Source organism: Canis lupus, chromosome 14 (assembly GCF_003254725.2).
Source record: "Canis lupus dingo isolate Sandy chromosome 14, ASM325472v2, whole genome shotgun sequence".
NCBI classification, from domain to species: Eukaryota; Metazoa; Chordata; class Mammalia; order Carnivora; family Canidae; genus Canis; species Canis lupus.
This window is the reverse complement of record NC_064256.1, coordinates 5,891,293-5,913,868: the sequence shown is the minus strand read 5'-3', so window position 1 is coordinate 5,913,868 and position 22,576 is coordinate 5,891,293. Positions and strand designations below refer to the sequence as shown.

General features: G+C 45.1%; 2 long non-coding RNA genes across 3 annotated transcripts in view; both read right to left on the bottom strand.

Moving 5' to 3' along the window:
• Positions 1 to 1,143: 1,143 nt before the first annotated feature.
• Positions 1,144 to 5,842, bottom strand: LOC125752449 (uncharacterized). Its single transcript, XR_007401965.1, has 2 exons — positions 3,261 to 5,842; positions 1,144 to 2,256 (listed from the first exon to the last, which is right to left on the bottom strand). It is a non-coding gene; the product is annotated as an uncharacterized LOC125752449 (long non-coding RNA).
• A 100-nt stretch (positions 5,843 to 5,942) lies between these two features.
• The window catches only part of LOC112675108 (uncharacterized), an 84,160-nt gene continuing 67,526 nt past the window's right edge, over positions 5,943 to 22,576 (bottom strand). For both annotated transcript variants that reach the window (XR_007401962.1, XR_007401961.1), the window contains 2 exons: positions 7,837 to 22,576; positions 5,943 to 7,699 (listed from right to left, as the gene is read on the bottom strand). The exon at positions 7,837 to 22,576 is cut by the window's right edge and continues 17,269 nt beyond it. This is a non-coding gene — a long non-coding RNA (uncharacterized LOC112675108). The remainder of the gene's footprint in view (positions 7,700 to 7,836) is intronic.

The following is a 22,576-nucleotide window of genomic DNA, read 5'->3' as shown; positions in this document are numbered from 1 at the left end:
CCGTTTTTCCCAATTATATTTTATTTCTCTCTCCTTTGGCACCCCCTCTGTAAACTTTTCTATTCTGTTTTTCTCAGTAGTCAGCTATTGAAAATCAAGGAGTCCTGGCGATGAAGAAGAGCTGGACAGTGAAACCAAGAAGCAAACCTCGGCCACTAAGAGTTGGGGCCTCTCGTGTGTATTAATTTCCAGAGTTCAAATCTGTTTCTGTTATTTTTTTAATTACTTATTTTGGTTCTTTGGTAGGTCACCAAGATTTTTAAAGTCCTGTTTTGCTTAATGGCTTTTTAGGATCTATACAAAGCTTACCTAAAGTCACCTGATTTTCTCATTATTCACCTTGTTAAAAAAAATTCAACCAGGAGAGTGTGTGTGGAATTAGGATGTCCTTTCTTTCAAGCAACATCACTCAATCTTTCCCAAAAGCTTTACTTTCATATGGATTGTTCTTTAAGGATCACCTGGAAATGCTGCAAAATAATGCAGCTCAGTGTTTAAGCAATTAGGGAATAGAAATTTTTATTACCCTTTTACAGATTTACAAAATGTTTACACCGATTAAGCATTTGTAAATTCATTGTAAAATTCTGGTAATACAAATTGATACTAAAGGAAAACCCAAGAAGACTAAGTGACTTGGCTAGGATCACACTGCATTGGAATCAAGAATAAAGGAAATCAGGTCACTTAGATAAATGGTTTCCATTTAAATACTTATAAGAAAACTAAGACTCCACATATTAAATAAAAATTAATTTGTACCAACATGATAATGCAAAATAGCTATTGGCAAATCTGATAATCTTTGATAATCCTATTAAATGAAAATCAAAGTTTTAGTTTGTTAAGGAAAAACACTACTTTTTATAAGGTAGACTTGACATTTAGAATTTCTGACTTGTTGGGGCCTTAATCATTTTTTTTTTTTTTTTATGATAGTCACAGAGAGAGAGAGAGAGGCAGAGACACAGGCAGAGGGAGAAGCAGGCTCCATGCACCGGGAGCCCGATGTGGGATTCGATCCCGGGTCTCCAGGATCGCGCCCTGGGCCAAGGGCAGGCGCTAAACCGCTGCGCCACCCAGGGATCCCTCATTTTTTATTTGTAGCCATTCCCACCTACCCCTCAGTAATTTCACATAATAGACATTTGAAAATAGATTTTATTTATTTTATTTAGAGACTGTGGATGTCTGAGCAGGGGGAGGGGCAGAGGGAGGAGGGAGAGAATCTCAAGCAGAATCTCCACTGAGCGCGGAGCCCAACATGGTGCTCTGACAACCCTGAGACCATGACCTGAGCCGAAACCAAGAATCAAAGCCTTAACCGTCTGTGCCACCCACGTGCTCCTACACATTTTTCATTAATGGTTATTTTTCTTAATAATTATAAGCAAGACTCCTAATTAAAGACCTTGCTAATATTCCTTTATTATCTGTGAGTAGTCTCCCAGATTTTAGCAAACGTGTATTTCTTCTCTCCTGACACACACACACACACACACACACACACAAGCACAGTTATGAGGCATGATTATCTCCTAGGCCATTAAAATACGATAGCAATCCTAGCACAGAAAAAGGACATCAGGGCAGCCCTGGTGGCGCAGTGGTTTAGCGCCACCTGCAGCCCAGGGCGTGATCCTGGAAAAAATAAGACTACATAATAAAGCTTTGTAAAAAAAAAAAAAAAAAAAAAAGAAAAAGGACATCAGTGGAAAAACTAGTGAGATGTGAATAAAGTCTGAATTTTAGTCACCAGTAAAGTGCTAATGTGGGTGTAGTATTGACAAATGTACTATGGTTATAGGAAATACTAACAACAGGAAACCTGATGAGTGGCAGAAAAACTACTCTATTATCTCTTCAACTTTTCTGTAAACCTAAAGTGATTCTTCAACAAAATGTTTATTGGAAGACAAACTAGGTACCATAAGCAGGTATCTGAGTCTAGATATGAGTACTACAAGCTGTAATAGTCCTCTTTTGCTGCATAACAAATAGCCCCCCAAAATGCAGTGGCCTAAAATAATAAACACTTGTTATGCAACAATTTCTGTGGATTCTGTAGTTCAAGGTGTCTCTGGGCTGCAGTAAGGTATTGGCTGGAGCTGTAGTCATCTCCACGCTTGTTGAGAGGATTCGTTTCCAAGCTCATGTGGCTCTAGGCAGGTTATCATGAGCTGTTGCCTGAAGACATTGGTTTCTTTCTACCTGGGCCTTTCCACTGAGTAGCTCCTGAGAAGGCAGGTCACTTTCCTTAGAGAGAGAGAAAGAGTGCATGAGCAAACATGAAAGCATGATCATGGTTACAAAGGATCAGCCCCTTTGTAACCTAATCTTGGAAGTGACACCTCACCTTAGCCGTATTCTATCTAAGAGAAGCAAGTCACTTGGTCCAGCCCACACTCCAGGGGAAGGGACTGCACAGGGTGTGAACCCCAGCAGGTGGGGATCAACGGGGACCATCTCAGAGGCTGCCTACCCAGATGAGTGTGCCCACAATTACTACCATCAACCACTTTGAAAAGAATAGTACTAATTATAAGCATAGGCAAAGGAGTCAGAGAGATCTGAGTTTGTTTGTATACCTGCCTGAAAACTTGACAGTTACATGATCGGGGACAAGGACAAATTGTTTGTCCAAACAATTTGAACAAAGAATTTGAACAATTTGTTCTTTGTTCATCTGCAAAATGGGAATGATGAGAATTATAGTAACTACTTCCCAGAACTATTTTGAAAGTTAGAGTAAATTAGGTAATTCACGTTAAATGCTCAGCAAATGACCAGCACAAAATAAGAGCTCAGTGTTGGCTGCTATCATCATCGTAATTGTTTACTGTCCAATTTGGAATGCAAATCTACTGTCGACAAGCTGTGAAAGCCCAGGCAAGTTACTTTTCTGTGCTTCTACTTCCTTGTCTATGACTTGGGGGAAATACTACCCACTTGGCAGGGCTGTTGGGCACAATGGGCAGTGATCGTGCAGTTGGCACACAGTGGCTGTAAATTATTATATTTAATGGGCACAGCCTGCTCAGCAAACTCTAACCCTGTTAGAGTTAGGACACATCTGTTTTTGTGTCTTTGCTGTTCTCTAAAACAGGACAACAATCCTTCTAATAATTATTCTCCCCAAGGCTAACTCATTAAACACATCAATTCTTAGTACTTATGTGCGCTGAAGAAAAAAATGTGTATAATCCATCATGAAATATACATCAAAATTATATTTAAAGGTTTTAGAAAAGGATACGCACCCTTTGAAGCAGATTTACTGTCTTTTATTTAATTTGGGTCATTCCCATGAATCTGGAAAATGAAAATGGGAGAGAAACCCTGAACTGGCTGAAAAGCAGAAGCACAGCCCAGAAGGATCCTGCACACATATATGAATATGAATTGAATGTACATAGTGTGTACATTCCTACCACTCCTCTCAAATCCAACGATCTTACAAGCCAGCAGAGAAGACTGGTAACTACGTAAGTCATCACAGGACAACATGGAGGGTGACGTGAGGTTCTAAGGGAGGACAGGGAGAAAAGCCACTGCCAGTGCTCTAAGCCTCAAAGTTGAAGGCAAAGCGAAGGCTGCACTGACATGCATGCACACACGAGCCAGGGTTTTTAAAGAATTAGCTAGAGCTCTCAGGCTGAGGATGATGGAGTGGGGAGGGCCGGGCAGAGGCCCAGGCTCGGAAATGTGAAGGTATCTGGAGCAAGGGGCTGAGTGAGCTCAGGAAACAGGCTGGGAGAGCAGGAGTGGAAATCATGAAGGATGGAGAAAGGACGAGGTCCCATGTGCATTCAGAAAGAGAAATGGTGGCAACACAAAGGGTGACATTGAAGGTGGGAGGTGGGGCAAGAAAGCTACCTAGGAGGCTCAAGGCTGGATTTTAAAGAGTTGAGGGAGGGGCATCTGAGTGGCTCAATGGTTGAGCATCTGCCTTTGGCTCAGGGCAGTGATACCAGGGTCCTGGGATCCAGTCCCCTGCATCGGGCTCCCTGTGGGGATCCTGCTTCTCCCTGTGCTTGTGTCTGCTTCTTTTTCTGTCTCTCATGAATAAATAAGTAAAAAATCTAAAAACACCCCACAACAATAAAGAGTTGAGGGAGAAAAGCCACAGGACTTGGTGGGGTGAATGTGTTGGGGTGGTGTGGGTAAGGGCAAGAACCATCCTGCAAGTCTAAGGTGTCCAGCCTTAGAGCAGGGGGAGCTAAGTTTGGGGTGTGGCTTTGGTTTATCAAATTGAGGCAGGTTTAGAATAGCAGGTGGAACTATCTAGATGCCACTGAAAATATGGAAATGAAGAGTTCTGAAAAACGATCTGTAGCTAGAGCTCTAGTTCAGGGGGCAATCCATACATGCTGGGGGTCCAGAATCAGGGGAGGGAGTGAGATTAGTCAGGGAAAACAGAGCAGGTAGGAAAGCAACAGAGAGGGTCCTGGGGAAACAGTAATGACAGGACAGCAAAAGAAGTGACATGACTTCACTTGATGTGGTCGTAGACAAGGTTTTGGCTGCAAATTCCAAGTGTTTTCCCAGACAAATAAGAAGGAGGTTGAAAGGAGAATGTGGGTGTGGGAGGGGCAGGGCAGGTAGAGAGGCACGAGCTCCTTTAAGCAGGGTGGAGGTCACTTGTCAGGCCATGTATCCTTTCCAGGAAAGAGAGAGACTGGAAGTACAAGGCCCGGAATTCCATCAGGTGTCCTCCCCCCTCGACCTTTGGCTAGATCAGTACCTGTGGTCAGCAGCAGCACTGATGATCCCGGGAGCTCATTCTTAAGCCTTTTCTCCCCACCTTGCTTGGTTCTAGAAAACCAGTGCTGTTTTTAACCTCACCACTTCCCTTTCCATAGTAAGAAGGTGTAATTTAGGATTGTTCAAATATAACCTCTGGCTTTCTTTACCTTGTTTACTAACTGAACGGAACCATATTAACTTAGTTCTGTCTTAGACACAGAAACTTGGTTATCCACACCATCTTTCTTCATGCACCTTGTTAGACTGAACTTCTAGCCAGCCTGAGGCTGGGTACTGCCTTTTAGGAAAGTGACCTGGTCAACCATGGAATGAGCCCTGTCACCAGGCAGGAGGTCACAGATGAGGTCATGCATGCACATGTCTGTGAACAGAATTTACTCCCTCGATGCTCCTTTCAAATGACCTCCAGTAGTCTGATTTTATCCATTTTTTTTTCCTACATATCTAGCATCAAAACAAAAATCCTCAGAAATTCTGTGGAAAATTTCTCAACTAGAACTCTTGGCAATATGCTAACAGCTAACCGTGTACCAGTGTTATAACACACACTATACATGGCAATGAAATTCAACTTAAAAATTGAAAAGAACTACTTCGGTATTTCTGCTCTGTGACTTCTGTTTTCTCCAGTTCTTCTCCGTGGCCCCAAAGGTCACCAATATATTTTCTCTCCTTTCATCAGCTTCAGGGTGCTCTTCCCCAATCATTATAACCGATTTCAGATGGTGCTAGAAAATTATATTGACTCTGAACACCAAAAGAAATCAGTCATCCTCTAAGGGGTCACAGGAGGACGTGAGAGGCGGGAGGGACCAAGGAGCAATAAATCCGCCATGTATGTGGCCCTTTAACCCTCACATGATGGAGTCTGTCCTATCGAGGAGTTCTTGCACAGAACGAGTACACAGTTTTAATAAGAAGACATCCATAGAGTTAGCTTGTTAAACATGACACAACTGTTGGCAGGGTAAAAGGAACGCATCAGCTACATCATGCAGATGCTCACAGCCATATGGTCTTTGCTCTGAAATACTTCGGGGTCGTCCCATTCATTCCTTTTGTCACTGGTAGTGCAGCTGGCCTCCCCCAAGAACACTGATTTCAAATGGTGCTAGACAATCACTATTTAAATCTAAACCACCATATGAAACCAGCTTCCTGAAGAAGCTTTATGATCTATTTTTTCTTCAGAACGCTCTCTTACCATAGGCTCAATACAACCTAGAAAGGAAAAAGTTGAAACCTGGCTGCGGCTATTTGACTCTGTGGTCTGAACAGAGCTTTCGTGAATCATGTATGCATGTACCATTATCACCAAATCTGTGGCTGGAAGGGGTGAGGGGAACACACCTGTGCTCTTTATTCTTGATCTGCCCAAAGGTTTAGTTTTGTCATTCAGAGACAACAGCGCAAGTCAACAACCATTTTACTCTCTATGGGAAGTCAAGGGAGAGAGTCTTTACTTGGGTAAAACAGCAGAACTCTTCCTGGAGTCAAAGTACCCAGGTGCCAGACATCTAGGACCACAAACACGTAAAGAGTACAAAATAAGCAGGTGCTCTGGTAGACACTGAAAGAAAACTCTTTTTCCTAAACCTTACTTTCTCTTCGAGATAATTTCTTTTCGTTCAAGGGATTACTATGATTTTAGGGTCCAAGGAAGACAGCAGAACAGCTCAGAGGCAAAGTCATAGGCTGACACTAATGAGATTCTAATGGTTCTTTTTCCAGGACGAATTCCTTCAATTGCGTCAATGACTGAAAGATTTTTGTTAGCTTTGGGCAGCCCCGGTGGCGCAACGGTTTAGCGCCGCCTTCAGCCCAGGGCGTGATCCTGGAGCCCTGGGATTGAGTCCCACATCGGGCTCCCTGCATGGAGCCTGCTTCTCCTCTGTGTCTCTGCCTCTCTGTGTCTCTCATGAATAAATAAATAAAAATCTTTAAAAAAAAAGATTTTTGTTAGCTTTACTTAAGGTTCTCCTCCCCTACAACTCAAGAGTCAGGCTTTGACCTCTCAGTTTTCCTTGGCAGGTTATTTTTTGCTGTTTTTCTCCTTCCCATTATGGTTCCTGATATCATTTTATTAGGAAGACTGATGTCATCCCCTTCATGTTCTTTCTAGGAATCTGAGAAAATACTCACGCATCCAGGCCACAGGCCACTAACACGATAGGCATTCATTTTTAAAAAACTGTTATGAAAAATTCAGAAATATGTTAAATTAGAATGACGATAAAATGACTTCCTGGGTGCCTGGGTAGTTTAGCAGTTAGGCAGCTGCCTCGGGTTCAGGTCATGATCTTAGTGTCCTGGGATCGAGCCCTGTGTTGGGCTCCCTGTTCAGCGGGGAGTCTGTTTTTCCCTCCCCCTCTTCCCTTCCTGCTCATGTGTTCTTTCACTCTCAAGTGAATGAATAAAGTTTTTTTAAAATAAACTTTTTTAAAAACAAAAGATTTTCTAAATTCATACCACCAAAATTCAACCATTGTTCATTTTTGCTTTAGCTACGCTGTATATAAGGAACATGCATATTTCTGTGGATTGTTTGAAAGTAAGTTGACAACCATCCTGACACTCTGCTCCTAACTTGTTGAGCAGGTCTTAAAACATGAGGTCATTCTTCTACATAATTATAATACCTTCATCCTACCTAAGAAAATGAGCAATTCTTAGTATCCTCTAATACTGAGGCCATATTCCAATTTTTCCCATCAGCCCAGATTGCATCAGGGTTCACTCACTCAGACTCTTTTTAACACAAAAATGCTCCTCACCTTTTCTCAGTTTTATTATAACAGCATCACCTTGAGAAGATGGGTTCTAATCCTGGTGGCACCATTCACTGGGTCTGTCTGTCCTCTTGGCTTAAATAAATTCACTGATCTTCAGCTTCTCCTTTTGATTGTCCTTATACGTCATCCTCATTTATCATCTGTGATGAGTATGGGAAGAACATCTAATTATGATGTGCCTGTGGCTGGTGATTTCAAGTGGGTTCAGCAGGTGCCAAGTCAGGAGGGGTGGGGGCAGTGGGGGGGGATTTGGCTTAGGTCTGATGAATGTTCTTACGCTTTAGAGGAGTGCCTCCTCTTCCTAAGGAGATCCCAACACAAACTCCTCTTTCTTCCGGGAAAGGCATCTACTGAACATGTTTCCTGCTCCTGCTGGTTTTCTCATCTTCTGTAAGTAAGAGAATGAAGCCCATGGGCTTATAAGAATATACAGTCTTTACTGCAGCAAAGATGCAATGAAAGCTCCCGGACTGTGGATGAAAGCATATGCTCTGTGAAGCGACAGGCAGTTAGTTACCGGTTTCAACTGATAGTCAATTCAAGCATTTACACCCAAAAGTAGAGACAGAAGAATCCCCATAACTCTTCAATAACTGTTCCATGAATTTTGTAACTACTTTAGGGGTCCATTGCATCTGTGTATGCTAATATAATTCATAATACCAGTATGGAAACGCACAGAGGCAGCCAGATGATTCTCATCAGTTAAAAAAATCCAAAATCATGGGATCCCTGGGTGGCGCAGCGGTTTGGCGCCTGCCTTTGGCCCAGGGCGCGATCCTGGATACCCGGGATCGAATCCCACATCGGGCTCCCAGTGCCTGGAGCCTGCTTCTCCCTCTGCCTATGTCTCTGCCTCTCTCTCTCTCTATCATAAATAAATAAAAATTTAAAAAAAAATCCAAAATCTGAACAGAAAGGTCTGCTTATTCTTTCTTTTTTACAAATGACGAATTGCAGCTTTTGCTTCCTACCAGTTAGAAGTGTTTTTCAAATGACTGATGCTTCAGTTATGGGGGAAAAATCTTCTTAAAAAATTAATTTCTTCCTCTTATGTTTGGTCACATCATACATATCTCCTACCTCAAATGGACATCAGACCCATATATACACATACATGAATGTGCACACACACATGCTACATACACGACCATCGGTTTGGCTCCCTTAGCAGAAACAGATAGATATGGTAGGTTTTCTGCATTATATCTTAAGCCTGCTTTTCAAAAAACTTAGCAGAAGAGCAAAGGTGGATATGCTCTTTTGCATCCACCTGTCTCTTCCTGTGAGCCCAGTCTGACAAGGTATTTCCAGCAGGAAGAACTTCTTAAGTACAGCAATTTAGCATACTTCTCTGCAGTTTTTAAGCCTTGGGGAGAAACTGAGGTACCGGGCCTCCGTTTTCACATCATCTTCTTTTTTAAAAGATTTTTAATTTATTCATTTGAGAGAGAGAGAACATGAGTAGGGGGAAGGGTCAGAGGCAGAGGGAGGAGCAGACTTCCCCACTGAGCAGGGAACCCCCATGCAGGGCTCGATCCCAGGACCCTGAGAGTATGACCTGAGCTAAAGGCAAATGCTTAACCTACTGAGCCACCCACGTGCTCCTTCATACATTATCTTCTAAAGCATGAAGCCAATTTCTTGAAAACAAGTCGACGTGAGGAGACTGGAGACCGAATAACACGGGGAAAAGTTGCACTGTTTGCTAGTAGGGACATAAAAAAAGAGTAAGTTGATGAATTAATAGGGCTTCATTCATTCCCTTTCCAGGACTTGCACAAAGAAACAGAGTGACAGCGACTGATTCCTTAACTTAGGTGAAGAAGTATCTGCTTACTTGGTTGAATCTTTCAGTGACATTCAACGACAAGGAAAGCCAGTACTCAGGGAACACGGGCAGGCTTCCATTTCTCCATGGCCTCCAATCTCCAACAATCAATCTGATTGTTCTGTATTTTTAGGCCAGGATATGGGGAGGGCTGAATTTCTGAAACTCTGGGTGTTTCTATTTTAACCATCAACAATTTTAAAGTACTGCACCGTTTGAAAGGAGTGTTATTTATTTATTTGACCAATTCTTTCTCAGGCATAGAACACACACCTAAAATTGTTCAACTCTCTGACTCCATTATTAACATAATCACCTTTCAGGAACAAAAATCCTTCCTTGGCATCTCTTGGCCCACAGGCCATAAGAATGGGTTTCCATTTCAAAATCCAGTCTGTACCAGCATCTTCATGCTGTTTTTGAGCAAGCTGTCCTGTCCCTCTGTATTTTTTTCTTCCAAATCTGATAGGAAAGCTGGAGCCTGAAATGTGAATCAATAACCCATACCAGGAACTCCTGTGTGGCAAAAGCGGAACAGTGCAAGTACATCATTGTTTTCACTGAACTGAAATGCCAGTCCGTTCTTGCATGAACAAGCTGGATTAAGGTAACTGCCCCAGGGGCTTGAGGATTTCACAAGAAGACTGCATCTGCCTAGGACACTTCTTTAAGAACGCAGCTTCAAAATGCGGCAGACACCAGGACACGACTGTCCTAACTTGAGTACTTAGGCCACACTAAAGATGCGTGCTCGATCATTCAGTTCTAGGTCATTCTCCTGTTGACTTACATGCCTTTAAAGAATGCTTCCTTGCAAGAAGCAGACGAACCAGCGGCACAGGATCTGGGGCTGTGGTTCTGAGTTAAAGTTTTGCCTGTGCTGTTTACTAATGACGGGATCTCGGGCAATCATTTAATTTTTCCTAGTTTCAGTATCCTGAGCCAGAGAATGGAGCTACACATTCATATACTGGAGTGGTTGTCTGGGTCACATGGAATTCAGGATATGAAAAGAGTCGGTCTATTATTTTTAAAGCACTACAGACACATCTGTCATTTTATTAGATGGCTCAGGGCTGTGAAGTGCCTTTTTCAGGGTAAAGGCTGAAATAAACTCAGAAGTAGTTGGGAAGGCAGGGCACCTGGGTGGTTCCATGGCTGAGGGTCTGCCTTCGACTCAGGACGTGATCCCAGGGTTCTGGGATTGAGTCCTATATTGGGCTCCCCAAAGGGAGCCTGCATCTCCCTCTGCCTGTGTCTCTGCCTCTCTCTGTGGGTCTCTTATGAATGAATAAAATCTTAAAAAAAAAAAAGAAGTAGATGGGAGGGCATTTTGAAAAATAATGATAACTCTCATTTATAGAATGCTTCCTCTGGCCAGCACCATGCTACATGCTTTGTGTGCATTTTCTCAACATTCACTACCACCGAACAAGGCTGGTGGTATCTCCATTTTCCATGTGAAGGAACAGAAGTTTAGAGAAGGAACATGACTTGCCCTTCGTCACAAAGCTTATGAATGGCAAATCCAAACCCCGATGTGCCTGATTCCAAGCCACCATGCTTTCCTGCTCAGTGCTTTGTGATGCTGTACACGAAGCTAATCTTCAGTGGCCACCTGGACCTCTGAGCATACACTGGCTCCAAGTTTCAGGGTTTTATCAATGAGCCCATGAGTAAATCAGTAAAATCAGCTTTGGTTCTGATTAGCAGAAGCAGCACCAAATAACCCACCAAGAGGAAGGAGAAGACTTAGGAACAAGTAGGATTTGGCTAGCACTGAAGGAGCAGGGGCTGGACTCTCAGCCGCAATTCTGATTTGCAGTGTGACCTGGAGCAAGTCACATTCTCGGAAGCTTTGTCTTTTCATTTATCTTAAGGAAGCTCAAGTCAAAAGATGATGGTAGGAAAAAAAAAAAAGATGATGGTAGGCTAGCCCACCAGATCATGCATGCAATTGTGACAGAGCTAAAATACCGTCTCCAAAATACAGCCCAGCCATTTCTCCTTCTGTGTTTCCCATTTCTGCAGGGGCAGTGGGGCCAGAGGGGCCCTGCAGGCTTCTGGATCCAGAGTGTCAAGCTCTGCAACCAGCTCCCTGCACCGCCTTGAGTGAGTTACTTTGACCCTGGGCATCAGTCTCCTCACCTGTCAAACGAGGGTCAACAGCAGTACCTGCTGCATAAGGTTGTGACAATTAAGATACACAAGGAAAAGCAATTTGACTTAGAAAGAGCTCAAGATAAACACTCAGTAAATGATGGCTATGATGCTAGAAATAAGAAATCACTCTTCCTTCAGCACATTATAAGCAGAGATGTGTCTAAGAAATCTGTCACAGTTTGAAAAATGCCAGGCTCACAGATTCTGCTTGCATACATTTTGCTGTACAAGGATGCATTCCAGAGTAGCTAGCTATAGAGGTGTTTGGAGAATACTCGCATCTGAAAAGATGCCCTGGGATGCCCAGATGGCATCTCCAACTGAATTAAGTGAAATGGGTATCTTTAATATTTTCTAACTTCTCCTCTTCCCATTCTAAGACCCAAATATGGGATCCATACCCTTGCTTTTAAGCAAGAGTTCATATTATAGGCTTTTTTCAATAATAAATTGGGGGCTGAGTGTTTAAGGGGAAAGGTATAGAGATCAAACACTGATGATCATTCACAACAATTTTACTGTGGAATCACCAGCAACAAAATAAGACAAGACTCCCATAAGGTTGATTTACCAACACAAGCCTCTACTTACACAGGGATGTAAACGCAATCTGTTGACAGATATTTTCCAGGCACAGAAATCCTCAGAGGCATTCATTCCCGAGATCAGCACCTGGAATTTAAATGTGTGTGTGAACCCTCAGGAAATATCCCAGAGCAACAGATGAAGTAAAAGTCAGCTCCACCAACGTCCTAAAGAGATGAATTTTAAAAAAGAGAAATAAACACCACCTTCTCTTTCCTGCTTAAGACCCAGAGTTTGGGGAAATACCTGCACTATGAGGGACCTCATGCTGGTGCTCTCGGTCCGGGGCTGGCCACCACCACGGAAATCATCTGCTGACATGAACGGCGCATTTCGCAGATTGTCAGCAAGATGTTTTACGAAATGATACATGGTATAAACCTAGAATTCCAATCACAGAAGAAGGCATAAAGGCAGCCTTCCCCAAAGATGCGAGGAGGTTTCTATTTTAAAAGTTTGACTTTGCAACCTCATGCTGCAGCAGCAGGGACTCCAGAAGGCCAACAGAGGGCAGCACGAGCCCGGAGGTACCACCTCACCCGCCTGGGAGTGGGGCGGGCTGGCAGAGGGCAATTGAGAACTGAAACTGCAAAACTTTCCCCGCTCCGTGGTCGAACTCTAAAGCTGGAATGCACCTTTCACCACATCACAGGAGAGGAAGCCCATCAGAGGTCTCCTGTGCCTGAAAGCCAATCGCTCAAGGGCACTTTAGTCTTTGACATGCGCCCTGCCACAGCAAAGGGGTCGGGGGAGTGCCCGGGGAACAGCTCCATGGAGGGTTCCTCCCGAGGGGCTCCCATCCCCCAGCTCACATTGCAGCCGGCGGGCGCCCGGGCCCCAGTGACTCAGCGGTGTGATGGGGGCAAGTCTGTCCTGTCAAGTTACCACTGATCGCCAATTCTCAGTTAATGATTACAGCTCCACAGATGAACTTAAACACAGCTGAGGCCACAGCGCCGGCCCTGTGCTTATCGGTGCCCGTGCCGGTGGCCGGGTGGTACCGTCTAGGTCCAGGCATCAAAGCCGGCTGGGGAAGGAAACTGGACTGCTTTCTAAGCCCCCCACCGACTGCCCATGCGCTTCAAGATGCTATCACAACAGGGACCATTATGCTGGGAACGTTCTCAAGAGCTGGGACTGAAATTTGAGACGATCTTGACAAGAGAAATGTTCAAGAGAAGCCACAGTTGTATTCAATAGGGTCTCACAGCAGAAAAACCAGTCTAAGACATTCAATCTGAGAAGTACAAATGAGAAGACCTGCCAGGTTAAACACAAAATTCAAACCAATGTGGACTGTTAGATTACACACGATTCTGAAATATTTAAATACTGTTGTAGAATAATAGCATGTTTCCACACTTGTCTGATCACAAAAATGGGGGCACGACCCAAAGTCAGAAGGAGCTCTTTCCCCTTTCAACAGTAACTAAGATATGAATCAGACTGTGAGGAATGCCAGGCTGATTGTTTTCTGGAGCTTTTCAGTATTTGGAAAAGCCTCTGGAATAGTTCGTTCAAGATGCTGAGAAGTCCCGCTTTAATTAACTTTGTCCTATAAATGCTCATGAGAAAGCCTGATTCTGAACATGCTTTTCCCAGCCTTGCCATGGTTCCTCTGTGAACACTGCACCTGCAGCCTCCTCAGGTTCATGAGTCTGTGCATTATTTACAGACTGGAAGACCACAACACAAAAAGGTCTGGTTAAGAATACTGTATCAGTTAGTGGTAAGGCTTCTCCAGCTCTGAGGATAGGAGTTTGACAAATCCATGTTCAGCTTCCCACTAGCACCCCTGCCTCCCCTTAGGAGCACTGAATCTGTGCTTTCCACAGTGGCTCATGGGTTTTTTTTTTTTCTTAAAGATTTTTATTTACTTATTTTGAGAGAAGGAGAGAGAGGGAGAGGGGAGAGAGAGAGAGAGAGAGCACACGGAGCACACATAAGCAGGGGGGGAGGGGCAGAGGAAGAGGGAGAAGCAGACTCCCTGCTGAGCAGAGAGCCTGACGCAGGCTTGATCTCAGGACCCTGGGGTCATGACCTGAGCCGAAGACCAGCGCTTAGCCAACTAAGCCACATAGGAGCCTTTGGTGGTTCTAATCTAAGTGCAAGGCTAAGGCCTGTACCAAACCTCTCCCCACAGGGGAGTGCGACAGCCAACGAGTGTGCTTCACCACTGGGATTTCAGCAGCTTTCTGGAAAGGGAGTCAAGGGTCAACCTGCCTTCTCAACAGGACAGCCTTGGTCACAGAGGACTCCCATAGGGGTCATCCCCCTGGACATTTTAGGTCTTAGAAGCAGACCTCTATCAATCCCTGCCTAGAATCAAAACTACCAATAAATATCATTTCCCTACCTTTGTCTTTCCTCACTAGTCCCTGCTTGTCTGAGTTAATGAGCTTACACGTTGCCTTTTTAATGTCAAGTGCAATGAAGTGACTGCACATTTAAACTGGAAACAGAAGTGAGCAGTGTAAGGTTGGGGACCAGAAAGACCTGAATTCAAATTTTGCCTCAGTCAACCTGTTACACAGTTTGAGCAAACAATTTATCCCTTTCTGAGCTTCATTATTTGTGAAAATATAACTTAAATAAAACACAAGGTATGTAGATCTTCAATACATGTGAACCCCACTTCCACCCCCAAGCCCCACATTCTCCTGCTATCCCCATAGCACATCTAACACTTTGGATCAAACTTCCAAAGGTGGAAGACTAACCCTAACACTGGACATTAGTACATAGAGGCTGTGGGGCTAGGGGCTTCTCTCAGGAGAAAGGACAGCATGTAAGCCAAGGATGTCACAACAGGGATTCAGGAGTCTGGAAAAAGACATACAACCTGAAACTGGGATGAGGATCCTGCAACCTGTCCATCTGCCTATTCCTGCATCACTGACACATGGAGGAGCTGTATGAGGCTCAGAGGGTATGTGTGCAAACAAGGCAGATGAGTCTGGTGTAAGTAAACCTATCAACAGATGATGACAGCTCCGTATGGGAGTGGGGTGTCACGCTGGGACAGTTACGTCCTTCACAGAAGGCCCAGCCACAGCAATGCTGCAGAGCCCCAAATCCCTGCTGAACATTACTGATAAAGACAGATCCATTAAAATCAATTAATTGGCATTCACTGATGGCCCCCAAGAGCCCAAGAGCTGAGCTAGACACCGCTAGGAAAATACGTAGTTAGATGATGTGACTACACTTGTCTGTGACCTTTAACTGTGGAAGGAAGTCTAAGCCTAGGGACAAACGCAGTCTGAAGTATGTCTTATCGACAGAGATGACAAGGGTCATTTAGGATTACAGGAGTGACTGGTCTATGGGCCTCAGCGGAGCTCTGCAGGGTGGCCTGAGCAGGTGAACAGGGAGGCTTTCAGGGAGGGGACAGTACATCGTGTTAAACACAGCACGGAGGTGATGATCAGTGAGGATGGGGAAGCCACTGCCATTTGGCAGGGGGACTTCGGGGAGTGAGACTACAAGGGACTTGAGAGAATGCTGGCCTGCAGAAGGACAGAGAGATGGTGCACTCACGGATATAGCCTCCCACCCACCCTGGCCCCGGCCCCCTGGCACTCACACGGGGTGAGAGTTTTGGGATCAGGGATGGAACAAGATGAGAAAAAACATGAAATGTATGACGAGCAGGGGAACGGATGTCTGTTAAGACCAAGCATGTGGGGAGCACGACACCGGAGACGTAAAGGGAGGACTGGGCACTAATCCTCGGGTAGCTGGCAGGTTGGCAGGGGTGTAGACAAGTAAACAGGTGGTATCAAGACAACGGAATAGGTACCAGGAGAGAGAAACTCCAGGAGAGAGGAACTGTGGGCCCTGGGGACCTCCCATTCTCCATCTCCACAGAGGAACGGGCAAGAAGAGATGGGGTGGTCACTGCCTGTGGGTTTCCTTGAGAGGCTGGGGGCCTCCTTCCAGGATGCCTTAGCAAAAGGGGTATCCAAGCACCCATTTGTCTGGAATGCAGTTTCACCTGGGGACGGAACAGACTGAATGCCCTGTAAAATGCCCTTCAGGAGGACAGGAGGCCCGGTCCCTCACTCCAAGCCTCTAGAAGGCCAGAGGAAGATAACTGTGTCCTGAGATGCTGAACCACACACATGCTGAGGTGAAGTAAAGGCGTGACTTTCACATGCACAGCTGAGATAGTTCCATACGTCCATCAGGACCAGCGGCCACCAGGACCAGTGCTCAACCAGGGCTGACATTCACCATGACCAGTGGCCACCAGGACCAGCGGCCACCAGGACCAACACCCACCAGCACCAGCGCCCACCAGGACCAGCACCCACCAGGACCAGTGCTCACCAGGACCAGTGCCCACCAGGGCTGATGTTCACCATGACCAGTGGCCACCAGGACCAGCACCCACCAGGACCAGTGGCCACCAGGACCAGCGCCCACCAGCACCAGCACCCACCAGGACAAGCGCCCACCAGGACCAGTGCTCACCAGGGCTGACATTCATCAGGACCAGTGCCCACCAGGGCTGATGTTCACCATGACCAGCGCCCACCAGGACTAGTGCCCACCAGGGCTGATGTTCACCAGGACATCACCAGACTGGCGGAGAACACCAGTGGGGAGGAGGGGCTCTCATACACTGTCCCCAGTCCCCACCGCCTTGCCTCATGGAAGAAGGCTCTGAATACAGCACCACCCCAAGTTAAGAACCAGCAAGGGTAGGTAAAGGGCATGCTAAGTCAAAGCGAACATCAAAGTCTTAAGAAAACAACACAAGTTGCTTTCTATCCCATTTTTCCAGCTTCCTGGGTAATTCTCTGTTAGGAAAATTTTACCCACAGCTTAAATTTCAAACACTTGCTACATGATAATTTTTTAAAGTACACATAAATATAACAAGAAAAAAAATCCAAGGTAGATTTCAGTTAAAGCACTACCCGCATGCCTCTCCGCGTCACTCAGGCAGGTGCCAAGGTGTGCTAATGTCCTCTCATGTGACGCAGTCCCCAGGGAAGGCCACATGGACACAGGGCATTCTGTACAGCCAAACACTTCTGCCTAGCTCCGTACAAAATGAACAGTCTACCTTAACAATGAAGACAGTACAGTGATGAGAGGACAAAGTATGGTTATTTATCTGCTAGAAGCTAAACAAGGGATGATTTTTCTTCCACGTTGTCTTCAAGGGCCAGGAGGACAGAAGGAGTGGCCCCTGCTGTTACTAGGACTTCCTTCTATGCAAAGATCTTGTTGAGAGATGCTTCCCCTATGACATCTTTTAGTTTACGCTTTTAGGGCAAATTGCGTTTTGTAATCATCATGCCACTAACGTAACGAAGCAATATGTGACAGCTGCTTGACACCCTCCTGAAAGGTACGTTTCAGGATCTGCTCCCCAGAGGGCTTGTGGCCAGGAATCTGGTGCAGGTCCCTGCTCTCTGACTGGTTTTTCCTCCTTAAGATAAATTATCTCATCTCTTGGTTCAGGCTGTTGCCCTTCTAACAAATAAGGGCAACATCCTCTTCCTAGGCACCTAGGTGGGCTCGGGTGACCTGCCTGCCCTATGCTTTTCTGGCTCCCATGGCGACGGCAGGTGGCACGGGGTCCATAGTACTGGTCCTGTGTCGGGAGGCCCCAGCAGGGTCACCGGGTCACACCCTGGCTTCTGGGGAAACGAATCTTCCCTGTGGGCTTCCGGACATCCTCCAGTCCTCCTCCAGGCAGGAGGAGGCTGTGCCAGCTGCTCTTCCAAAGCCTTCCTCCTCCAGTCTGTCCTGTGTCTCTGCCCTGTTCTTCCCCCACTGCACCCCCTTCACTCTATTACCAAGAGGCACTTTCAAGCTCCTAGAGCATCCTCTAAGTATTACATTTACTTAGTGCCCAAAAGAGTACAACATGTTCTTAGAACATTGCTCAATTCTTTCTCCTGTGGGAAGGATTCAAAGTTTGTTTTATTAAGATCTAGTGTGGCATAAGTTAATTCTCATCCAAAAAAAGAAAAAGAGAGAGAAAGAGAGAGAGACGTGTATCAGGTCTCCTACTTTGGCAAGGAGATAGAAATGTTATTCTTATTTCTGCCCAGGAGCTAATAAATTCACAACACTGACAAAGGAGATTTTGAAAAAGCTGCTAATGACAAATAAATGACTGATTTGTTTCCTTTTTTAAAAAATGAAGTTCTCTGTTCTGACCTAAGTAGTTTTCTAAACATTCCTCAAAGGGCAAGTGGCCTCTCCTGGCTGGTAGGCCCTAGGCATGCGGGAGCCTCCTCCCAAGGCTTGGACGAGGGCTGGCGTGGCCAGAGGAAGGAGGCCGGACATGGACTGGCCTTTCCTTCGTCTCTGTGGCCTCCAGCAGACCAAAGTCCCTGCATCGGTTCTTCTCTCTGAAACAGAAAAGCTGTATTTGATCATTTGCCCTTTGCTCTAAAATAAGAGGATTCTAAAATACGACATTAAGTGTAAGGCTGGTTTCTGCTCTGGATCTCACCTAAAGGAGTTTCAGTCATTAGCCCGTGTATGTGGAGAGAGAGAAACATTCTGAATCATTCAAAGCCATTAAGAATGTTGGCTGGGACTTCTAAAGGGCAGGATAAACAAATCCGTGCCCAGGCGGGAACTCACTTACTGGATGTCTCTGCCCTTTTAACTCGTCATCGCCCAAGTGCTGCCCGTTACCTTCTAATGGCTTTGATGCTTCCTGCTATCACACTAGTCCTACTGACACAACCTTCTGAAAGGGTGGGCATATGTATCTCGGTACCGAATGCTCATTTACTTCTCTGCATGTTCACCTGATTGGCTTTTTGCAACCTTTATCCAAAAGCAGGGGAGTCTTCCCACCCCGTGTGGGTCAGAGAATAAAAACCTCTCTCCTTAAAAAAACCTCTTTCCCCAAACTGCACTCCAAACCCAGTGAGACTAGACTAATTCTCTTGACTGAAATGGATTCTAGTACAACCAATGGACCCTCTAACCTTCAAATGCTTTTGGGTTCAGCCTTTATCGATCTGAAATCACAAAGGTTGTAGGGATCAGCATAGAGTTCTGGTTTCTAGTAGAACCCACATCAATTCTTCTGCCCTACAAGAAAACTAGGGAAGCTTTTACTATTCCATATATTTCCATGGCTATTTTTTTTATACATTCAGGATTCATGGGAAGTAAACAAGAATAAAGGAGGAAACCGTGAGCTCTATCTGTGTGGGCCCCAGGGAGGTCACAGGGCATGTGCATACCACCCAGAAACTCAGGACAATCTGCTCAGGAAAAGACAAGGTTAGGTTTTTGTCATTAGAGACACTTAGCTACAGAGAATTAACCAGTCAATGAGGAGTAAAGTAAAAAAAAAAAAAAAAAAAAAAAAAAAAAAAAAAAAAAAATTCCCATACCCCAAAAGTGATCAATATGATGCCACTTTCTGTAAGCTTGAAAGCTCACAGTGGTGACAAGCAGTTAAGCACGTACATTTGCAATCAGGCAACTGACTAATTGTCACTGGACTTTTTTAATGGCCCTTATAGGAACTGAGTAAGCGGGTAGTATTTCCTAAGAATCATTGCTCAGTTGTGAAAATGTAGAGAGCTTTTTACTTTTGTTTTTTTGGAAAATCCTGATTAGCTGAAATGATGACTAGGTAGGCAGACCTGTACTTCTTTTGCCACTCGATAAGCGCTTATTCTGCTGGCAAGGAGAGATGTTAGAGTTAACTTTTTTTTTTTTTTTTTTTTTGACTGAGGTCATCTCTATTCATTGGTGTAGTAAACAAGCCAGACCTTTTCTTTTTTTTTTTAAATAAATAAAACCTCCTTTCAAGAACAACAGTACGTTTTTATCTCCCTGGGAATGAAATAAATTTAGAAAACAACATCCAACAGAGAATCTATGAATAATAAAAATGTAAAAAAACAAACCCTACATCTCATTTGATCATTTCCTAGAATACTAACAGCTTACATAGCTCTCCATTTTAGTTTTTAAGCTCTCTTAATTCATAAGCTCAAGCAGAATTTTAAAATATCACTTTAAAATCCTCTCCATTCCATTTTTTAAAGGTATCTGTAAATGGATAATTTTGGTGTGTTTAAATAAAACCACCACAGGCTGTTAACTGTAAATGTGAGAAAAATCCTGTGTTTTGCCCAAGACACCAGCTAGGGACTACCATCAGGTAAGTTCCTTTTTGGTTCTCCAATGGGTCTTATTTCACTTTTTTATGGGCTCAGTGATACACTAGATGCATCAAGGAGCCCATTTTTCTTTTGCTCTCGCTGTCTCACTGAGAGCCCTTCCAGAGCCAGGCAAGGTGGAGCGTTGCCGGTTTGCCCAAGCTGGCCTCCATAGGGCACCGTTCCCAGGGTGGTGACTCAGCTCTGGAGGCCACCTGCTGCGTGGGTGCCATCTTCCGGGTCATTACCAGTCACGAGGGTAGAGGAGCAGGGTAGAGCTGAATGGACCCAAAGGATCAACAGCTCAGAGCCAGGTCAAGGGCAGCGCCAGAAGGAGAACCTTTTTACGAAAGATCTGCCCCCCTCACAGTTGAGCATTAAATAAATAGTAAAGGGCTTCATGCCTGGATCCTAACTTCTCGGTCTCCACATGGCCATCAACGCCATGATATAAAGTGAAGGCAGGGCCATGGGGCAGTTCCCACTTTCAACACCATTTTAAGTCCATGGATTTCAAATGCAATAAATGGCTCCCATTGCCTGCAAGATATCCGAGTGCTGTGAGGCCTTTCTACCACCTTTAGCACTTTCTCTACTTCCTTGGGGTAAACCCTCTGCCGCAACCAAAAGGCCCTAAGAAGCCTTCCTGGACCGCCCTGTCAGGGCCCCCTCTTCTGCACTCAACATTCTTGCTCTTACTGAGTCTTGTAACATGTTAAGCTACTCCATATCAAACATTTAAGGGATACATACGCCATGTCAGATGCTGTGTCAGCGCTTGCAGCACCAAGGAAAAAGACACATGCTTGTGGCAGGAGGAGCCTTCCATCCCTCAGAGGATGAGAGAAATGGGCAAGTGCCCTTGGGCACATGTGGGGAGCCATGGGAGACAAGGGAGCAAGGAGGCTCGGCAGGTCTGCCTGCTGTGCCTGAGGATGCTCTACTGAAGAACTCTAGGTTTACTCTTAAAGGAGGGATAGAGTTTTTTGTTTTTGTTTTTAAAGATTTTTTATGTATTCATTTGTATTCATTTGAGAAACAGCACAAGCAGCAGTAGAAGCAGAGGGAGAAGCAAGCTCCCTGCTGAGCAGGGAGCCTGATGGGGGGCTCTATTGCAGGACCCAGGGATCATGACCTGAGCCGCAGGCAGATGCTGAACCATCTGACCCACCTAGGTGCCCCAGGAAGAGTAGAGTTTTAAAGGAAGAAGGGGTCCGACAAGGAAGGGAGATGAGGAGGAAAGAACCACACATGGTGCCTTTTCCTCAGCATCACTGCAGCATGGGGTTCAAGGTTGGGGGGGCCCATGAGCCTGGGGGGGGTGGACCAGGTCTCTCCCACGCAAGAACTCCGCACGGCTGAGTGGCTAGACGAGTGAAGTATGACAGCTGAGTTACCTCCGAGTGAGAGAGGGGCAGACAGCAGCACTGCTTGGAACTGGGGATTTTACAGCAAAGAGGCACCTTCACATTCACTACCTTGTTTCATCACCACCGCATTCTTGCGCCACTCATTTGGCAATTAATCACACAGCACCCTGTGACATGTTCATTTCTGCTATCTTGTTCCTTAATGTCTCCTGCCTCTTTTTTGTCTTCTCTTTTCTCCTGGACTATCAGGTTTTCACAGGCACACAACCATATCTTCTTTTTTGATGGTTCAAAAAAGAACCATCAAAGTGACTAGCACAGCACAGCTGCTTAGACCCACAGACCTGCAATTACATATGTCTTAACTGAAATTTTAGGATGTGCTTTTGCCATATTGCCTGTCATGTAAGTCATCAAATCTATCAGCAAATAATTCCTGAGTCCTAGAATTCAGATGGTCCTTAGAGCACATGTAAGAAGTGGCGTGAAATATAGGTGAGGTGGGGTCATGCCAGGAGGTCCTGGACTGCCACGCTGAGGAATCTGGAACTCTCGTATAGAAGAGTTTTGAGTAGGGAATTGATGGGATTGAAGCATACTCAGAAGAGATTACTCTGGAAGGAGGATGGGCTAATGGAGACAGAGAACAGTACAAGCAGAGGTTATTAAGAGGTTTTGCTTACTGAGGTGAGAGTTTCTCAACCATCTGCACGGATACAAGGGCCTTTGCTCTGGGGACCCTTGGGCTTAACTTCATTGTTCCGAGCTCCATCACACCTAAGGGGAACACTTGAGGATTTGGGGTCCTCGCCTGCTTTTCTTCCCCTTCCCTTTATTTCTAACAGCCATGGAGTAACAGTTCTATGCCAAAAACTGTGGTACGGAGATGAAAGTCCAGTATCTACTATAGGG